The sequence below is a fragment of the Copadichromis virginalis genome, linkage group LG15, assembly GCF_057382275.1.
Source record: "Copadichromis virginalis isolate Kocher_CV1m ecotype Utaka linkage group LG15, C_Virginalis_male_GT1.1, whole genome shotgun sequence".
In the NCBI taxonomy this organism is placed as follows: domain Eukaryota; kingdom Metazoa; phylum Chordata; class Actinopteri; order Cichliformes; family Cichlidae; genus Copadichromis; species Copadichromis virginalis.
In genome coordinates this window covers 30,805,799-30,813,810 of record NC_140632.1, presented here as the reverse complement: position 1 = coordinate 30,813,810, position 8,012 = coordinate 30,805,799, and the positions used below count along the sequence as shown (strand labels likewise).

The following is an 8,012-nucleotide window of genomic DNA, read 5'->3' as shown; positions in this document are numbered from 1 at the left end:
GATTTTAGAAATAGCAACTTAGAAGTGGCTGTGGCTCAGATGGGATAGGGAGGGGTCTACTAATCGGAAGGTTAGATCTTGATCCCTGGCCCCTTCAGTCCTTATGTGTAAGTATCCTTGTGTAAGATGCTGAACTTCAATTTTCACCCAGTACACTAACTGGCAGTGTGTGTGAATGTGCATGAATGTTAGATAAATTGTTTATGCATAATGTAAAAGCACTGCATGAATGAGTTTATGAATGGTTGAAAGAGGCCTCTAGGCTTTGAATTCTCAGTTAGAATAGAAAATCATCATATAATACCGTTTACCAACCTAAACGTAACACCAGCTTAAAGGTTATACAGTAACAATGAGTTTTCAAGCAGGAGCTTTTTGTCTGCACTCACTATCTATTCATGCTGTAAGATCACAGCCAGTTATTTAAGTTACAACTCTCTTACCGGTTTATCAACATTTAAAGTAGTATTACATTTAGCAACAGTTCACAAGTAATTTAGGGTCACATAAAACAAGCCTATGTGAGTCACAAAAATTTATAAAAGAAAAAGGTTTTTAAAAAAAATAAAATAATGATTAACAGCAATAAAATGGATATGTGTAATAGACAGTCTCTTCCTTTATGCCCTTTAGTTAAATGTCTTGTCAGCATGAGATAGACAGACAGCCTATCATGTTATCTAACACGTATTTGCTATTGCTTGTGTGATTAGATTGGCAGGAAAAAGTTATTTACCTCTAACGCGTAACGCCATACTCTTTAAATTTGCTTCAAGTTGCTCCAAATTTGGTTTTACCCTAAGATTTTTTTCCCCATTATCATTATTTTTAAAACAACACATAAAATAAATAGAATATAATTAGAATATGTAATCTTTCTATCTAACAGATGGACGCAGGGAAAATAATCCCTACGTGCTCTCAGAATCACTTCTGCGCTTTTAGAAACTTTTGTGACGTCCTTGCATCCAACATCGTTGCGCATCCGCCCTCCCTCGCCCTCCTCCTTCTTCAGAAATACGCCCCGGCTCCGTCCGTGCCGCCTCCACCAGTCAGCAGCGGTACGGGGTGAGCTCCACGCGTCTCCGCGGCGGAATTGCTACTGAAGGGCACCGCGATGAACGTGGACTTCAGAAAAGGCTTCAACTAACAGGGATCCGCGTAAAACGAGAGGAGAGCTGACGCTGTGCTCACCGGCGGGCGCAGGCTGAGCGTTCCGTTCTGCGTGTTTTTATGATTATTATTTTTAATCTCGCACCTGCTCACGCGCGCTGAGCGGAACATCCCGAGTCGGAGCCAACTTGCACTACCGCACTTGCCAGTAGTTGTCCCATAAGGAGCCGAACCTGCGAGCTTACGGGGGATGCTGAGAGGGTTTCTGATCTCCGTTACTGCTCCTGCTGAGCGCCGGGCTGGAAGGGTAGCTGGCGTGTCCTGGGGAGGATGCTGAACAGGTAAACACAAGCTAAGGAAAAAAAAAACGTTCTTATATTAACACTTTGCCCGTTATTTATCCTCAGCCTTGCTGGAGCTGTAGGAGGTGGAGAGGGTTAGTCCAGATTAGCTCTTCTTCTGCCTCTCGACCTTCCTGAACTTGTTTGCTTGTATCTGTGCACAGTCACTCTCATCGCAGGTGATTTATTATTGTCTCAGGCGGCAGGTGCTATTTTCATTGCTGCTGCTTGTCATCATTACTCTACATTTACCATCTTATAGCGCTTTTGTTAGTAGCTAAGTGCTTAAAGCTCTGTGGCAGTCTGTGAGAATGAAGATGAAAGGTAGAGTGTGGAGCAGTCAGTGACATTAGGTTAAGGGCTTAGGTTTAATGTCAACAGGAAAATACTGCTGCCCGTGGAAGCTCTTCAGTATCCTTGCTTGTCTTGGCTCAGCCAACTGTATTTCAGGCTTGAACATCCATTGCTTGCAGTGTTGGACTTCACACCATTCAACAGCTCTGAGACTGGAAATGGAAAAAGTCATTTACATAGCACTTCACTAAAATTACGCTACAAGTCCAATTCTCCTGTATAAAGCACTTAATTCTATGCATTTTAAGCATGTCATCTCACACTGACAGTTTACCTAACATGCATGTCTTTTATTCATAATGCTCTGAATAAAAAAAAAAGAAATTAGGAAGTACCAGCAATATCTGTTGTTGCTGTGGATTTTCTCAGAAATTAAGTTGTTTTGTAACTTGTACCGGTACAAGTCGATATGTTAGCTTTACAGATCTGAGTGCCGTGGTTAAATGAATCAGCTTGAATCCTCCGGCAGAGGAAGACAAATAATTTTTCTAGGCTATGCTTTAATATTACTGTCATAACTTTGTGTTTGTTTGTTGCATTTTGTTTAAGAAACAAGATTATAAATTTACTGAATTGATATTTATTAGTAGGGCTGGGCAATATGACCTCAGATCAAATCACCATTAATACATATACATACAGAGTTCTTGCGCTCATAGTTCACTAGGTTTTTACTGAAGCTGAGATATTTTTTTCTGTAATATGATTGAGCTCCAAATTTAACATATTGGTGATAATCACAAAACAATTTTTTTTTTTTTTACAGTTGTTGGTTGTCTTTGTTTGATGTTGTCTTTACTAAAGTCAAACAATGGACATTGTTTTTTTATTTGGTACAAAGTATGCAAGTTGGGCAATCGGCTTGGTGTTTGACTTTTCCTCCTTGGTGTTTCCACGTCACAGACTAGATAAGGCAGTCCTGTTACAACACACACAGTAGTATGTATAATAATGGGGGGAGTATTAATTTAATTGAAAAGGTTCTGAATGTCAGTTTTTATGCAGTTTTGATTAATTGTCCCATTCTTCAAACTAGCATCAGTTGCTAAAGTTAACAAAAGACAAGGTAACAAGTGAAGGGAAACATTCACAGGGATATGATTCTAACCCTTTAAGTGGAATATATTTTTTATGATATTGTGAATACTATTATGTGCTTGCTGACTGGTACACGGAAAGTCTTTAAGCAATAACACTATTAGTTAAGCAAAATTGATCCAACCACACTATCAGAGTATGTAGAAAGCGAAATGTAGAGAAATTCTTGTCATGTGTTCCACTCAGTTTCAAAGAATTTTGGTCTGTTTCAGTTCAGGATGAACAACTGAATCGACACTGTCTGTTGTGATACATGGCTACCATTTATGAAGTCCTGCTGTTGGTCCACTGTTCAGACAGCGATCTTATAATCAGTGTGTATTAGTAATGTTTATAGAAATCATTGGTAATGTTTTCACAGTACTGTAGCATGTGGGTGCAGGAATAATTTGTCTGATCCGTCAAACTGTCGAAATACGTAAAAAGTGCTCTGTTGTGTTTGTTTCCTCTGAGGACTTTTTCTTCATTATGCCCATTAAGAAGAGAGAGCAAATTATGCAGTCACAGTGCAAATATATTGTTTTGCACTCCCCAATTTTAATCTGCCGATTATAAGTGAAAATATTCTGGCTATGCAGGATCCCACCCAAAAAAACAAAACCAAAAAACCCCCAAAAAACAAAACAAGCCAATAAAGAAGTTATCTGTCATTCTCTATGACTTAAAAACTGGGTTTGCTTGTAAATTGCAGTAGTACCACTAATAACAAGACCATATATTTCTAGTTTTAACTCAGTAAAGGCTAACGAAATGCATTAATTAACTGTTGTAGCTTTTGTCTAAATTCTAAAAAAAAAAAAGCTGCATGACGCAAATGCTGTTATGACTGCACAAAGATTACTTTTTTTCTTGAATGTTATTCTTTTCTTCCATCATTATACAGTATAACATATCAATAGATCCACATCTCAATGTACACTCATATGCAGCTGAAATAGAAAGTACATTTTAAATGATAAGTTAGTAATATTTCCACCTTTATATAAGACTTGGATGTAGGCAGCATGATGTCATCCACTGAACATATAAGTAATTTTGTGAAGCCTCAAGCTGAGTGTTTTCGTCCTAGCCATCTTGGCTTTTTTCATCCCAGGTGTTATGAGCGCAGTGCGAAGCTGGCCGAGACATCCAACAATGTTGCATGCTCATTGGAGAACAAGTATAGTATATTGTTGTTTTATCCTTGTTTTCAGATTCAGTAAATTAATATTTTTTCTTAACTGGTTATCCACTTCAGGTTCATGAAGGGGCATATTATATTCCTGCTTTCATGGGGTAAAAGGGAGAGACCAGTCCATTATAACTCTAACACAGTGAGAGACATGGCCATTTTAGAACCATCAATTAGCCTAACAAGCAAAGGAAATCAAACAAGGTAAAATATTGTCAAATAGAAATAGAGAATTGAAAAAGGCTTTCTAAATGTATTTCAAGAATTTTAACAAGGTCTTAGAGCAAGAAAACTGAGGGGTTATTTTCTTAGACATCTATTTAACCAGGAGTAACCACAGGAGGTACCCCTGCTGGCCATGAAAGAAGCACAGGTGTAAGGCTCTACGGCATAAAGTTGACTAAACAATTTCTGATTTAATTACTTAAAATGATTGTCATTAAAATCCCTCAAACATGTTGTCAGTTACATTGAATGGCATTGAACAACTGGTTCTCATACTGTAACTGGTTCTTTTAACTTGATTTAAAATTGTAAAGTAAAAAGTCTGTGAAATACTAAATGCTAAACTTCCTCCTGGATTTGATCTCAGTGTCCACACTGGGTAATGTCAAACACTGTATTGGTTTAATGACTTGCATAGTCTGTATTTACTGCAACCTACAATTTCTGTTTCACCTTAAAATGACACCGATATATCATATTCTTGAGCATGGATCTCATCAGTGGGTAACTGTAGATGTGTTCCCGAAGGTCTGATTTGAGTTATCAGAGGTCATGATGGCACAAAGCTAGCAGCAGCCAGGACAGCATATTGCTCTATTCATCTTAATAACTCCTGTGGGCAGGGTGGCCGCGAAAGTTGAGGAAGGGCCTGAAAACTCTCTCCTGTGACCTTCTGAGAGAAACAAATGGAGCAGCACATGGCTGGCAGACGATCCAGTTGAGCTGCCAACTGCAGTAAAACTGTGAAAAGAAAAGCGAACATGAGAGAATTAGTCTATCGGCCTGATTTTACAGAACCTTCTACACTACATTGGTTTGACCTCTTACTCAACCACACATTATATTTCGCTCACGTTTGTCTTTGTAGAAGCACTAATTGAATTCATCCAATATTAAGGAAAGGACCCACATACTATACCAACTTGACCTTGGCTAAGAGTTGCTAACAACTTGCGTCAAAGTGAGGCCTGCTGTGCTATCACTCCACATTCATGATGGTCAATCTCCTATTTCTAATTTAGAAAATATGTTTGGGTTACTGCAACATGGATTCATTTCTTGCTTACTAAGCAATTATGGTGGCAGACACAAAAAGAGAGAAGAGGAGGGTAACTATAGGATTGAAACCTGAGGATGGTGCAGGAATTTGTCAGCCCTCTGCACTGACACCATTATCCAAGACAACTTCTCACGGATGGTGATATATGACTAAGGTGACCATAATCATTATTCACAGAACAGTCTTCTTCTTCTTTTCCCTGGCATCCCTTCATCCTGGGTCTGATCAACTGTGTTCCATTATGCTGCTGTAATGATTTGTGGAGGTCTGTGTTGCTGTAGCATTTGAAGGACAGTGTGTTGCAGAGCTTTCCAAAACAATATCATAACCCATATCCATTAGCCATATGGGTTCCATTCCCCAGATTTGCTTGATGCAATTTAGGTGTCCTCGCACACTAGACCCATGTGACACGCCTAGGATTCAATTAATTAGACGGTATTGTTTTCTTTTTCTAGCTTTTGTACCCTACTTTAAATGGTAGTTTCCACTTTGTATGTCCTATGGAAAAAGCTGATGATTTTCTTTGAGATTACTTTATTCATTAAATATTTAATCAGTGGATTTAGCAAAAACAAGGCTACCACAGTTTATTAAATGACTACTTCTTTTTCTGTATTGATTGTAATGGTCAAAAACTCCGTCAATATGGCGTATGGGATATGCTGCATCATATCTTGACAAATACATGGCAAATTGAAATAAGAAAAGTGGACATTGTTTTAAAGTTCTCTATTAGATATTACAAACTAATCCCAATGTAGATTTTCTTTTAGATCCAGGGACTCGTTTTATGTATGCTGTTTAAAGCACTGATGGAGGTTTGCAGTATTGGACTATTCTTGTACTTGGACATGAACCTCAACCACGTAATTACAACATCAGCTAAGGTCCTGCAGTAATTGCTTTTTTTCTTGCTCTCTTTCAGGGGAGTGATTTGCTGATACGTCATATACGGCAGAATGAAATGGCATTTTATCAAATTACCACAACAGGTAAATTTTTGCCAGGGACACACAGACACATTCTTCCTCTTTCTGCAGTGTATAAAGAGAAAACACAAATACTGAATAAATAACAATATTAAATTGTAGTTTACCTTAGAAACCTACTGCTTTCTGATTATACACCACTAATAAAGGCTGCATTTCATGGATGGACTTTAGCATGGGTAGTTTTAAGCTTGAACATTTTCAAAGAAATTTTGAAACACAGGCTGTGTTCCTAACACTCGCCCTAGTTTTCCATTACAATAGTAGAATGTTCCTATAAATTTTGTATCATTAGCAAACAACAGTGTGGGAAACAAACAATATTTGTCTTCATAAATGTTATAAAAATATTTTGTCTCTATGGTTTATGTTGCAATGAGTCTTGGTAGTTACAAAAACAAAAAATTGTTTTCTGTTCATGCTTTTTAATTTGAGCGTAATGTAACTGATGAGGAAAACATCCCGGACATTGTGCCTTCCTTCTCTCACCACAACCGGTCGTGGCAGATGGCCGCCAACCCTGAGCCTGGTTCTGTCAGAGCTTTCTTCCTGTTAAAATGAAGCTTTTCCTTTTCTCTGTCGCCAAAGTACTTGCTCATGGGGTGGGGGGTCATATGATTTTTGTGTTTTTCTCTGTATGTATTTTTGTAGGGTCTACCTTATAATATAAAGCGCCTCGAAGCGACTGTTGATGTGTTTTGGTGCTGTATAAATAAAATTTATTCAGAATGTCCATGAAAATGGAACACGATCACAGGTGGTGACATGGGACAGAATTATTGCTGACTTTGCCACAACTTGTCCTTTAGGACAAATGAAAGTAAGGAGATTTGTTATGAAGAGCTGCCATTTCTGTTATCAACTGTTTGAACTAAGCTTGTGGTTCAAACTCATTGGTATTACATGAGAACAAGCAAGTCAAACAGTGCTTGCCATGCTCTTAGCCAGGCAGTGCTTGCCTCATCAAATTTAAAAAGATACATAAATTAAAACATACAAACAACCATAAATTCAAAAACAGTGCTGTCATAAAGCTCCTCACCTATTTGCGTTCATCCCATGCATTACTTCTATCTTGTGTTTTTGGCTGCAGTTGACTATTATACTGAAAGCCCTGCTTGTTTTGTACTCTTGAAAATTGCAAAAAGTAGGTGTGTCTGTCTCCTGAGCTGAGTTGAGAGCGCAGCAGCTTTTTTTTTTGGTTTGCTCATGCACATTGTGGATAAACCTCTGGTCTTTCACAGGAAACTGATGACCAGCGTGTGTGGCAAACTGCTGCAGGCCCTACTTTCATTGCTCTGAGATCAGTTGCAATCTGCGCTTTGTGTGAAAACACAGCTAGCATAAGCAAGTAAATGAGTATTAGTGATTTATCATTGTAACAGATGAGTTTCCTCTTACTACCTAACAACTTAACTACTTTGGCCAATGTGTGATGGAGTGTGAAAAAGTTGTTAAAAAGGTCTAATGATGATGGAGAGGGACAGTACCTCTGACCATGTGCAGGCTCAGCAGCACTTTCAGATTAGCGTCTATGAGAAAGCACTTGGTTGACTGAATGTAACAAATTTAACAAGCTGTCTGTGAACACTGCACCTTCATTTTTCATTAATATTATTTTCGATATTTTGGATATTGATAGTTAATGATGTGACACA

General features: G+C 38.3%; 1 protein-coding gene across 4 annotated transcripts in view; it reads left to right on the top strand.

Moving 5' to 3' along the window:
- Nucleotides 1-1,044: 1,044 nt before the first annotated feature.
- The window catches only part of LOC146692726 (heparan sulfate glucosamine 3-O-sulfotransferase 5), a 142,676-nt gene continuing 135,708 nt past the window's right edge, over nt 1,045-8,012 (top strand). For 2 of the 4 annotated variants that reach the window (XM_085432905.1, XM_085432904.1), the window contains exons 1-2: nt 1,045-1,454; nt 6,291-6,357. The gene's annotated coding sequence lies outside the window, so the exon portion shown is untranslated. The remainder of the gene's footprint in view (nt 1,455-6,290; nt 6,358-8,012) is intronic. The other 2 variants (XM_085432907.1, XM_085432906.1) reach the window with 1 other exon arrangement.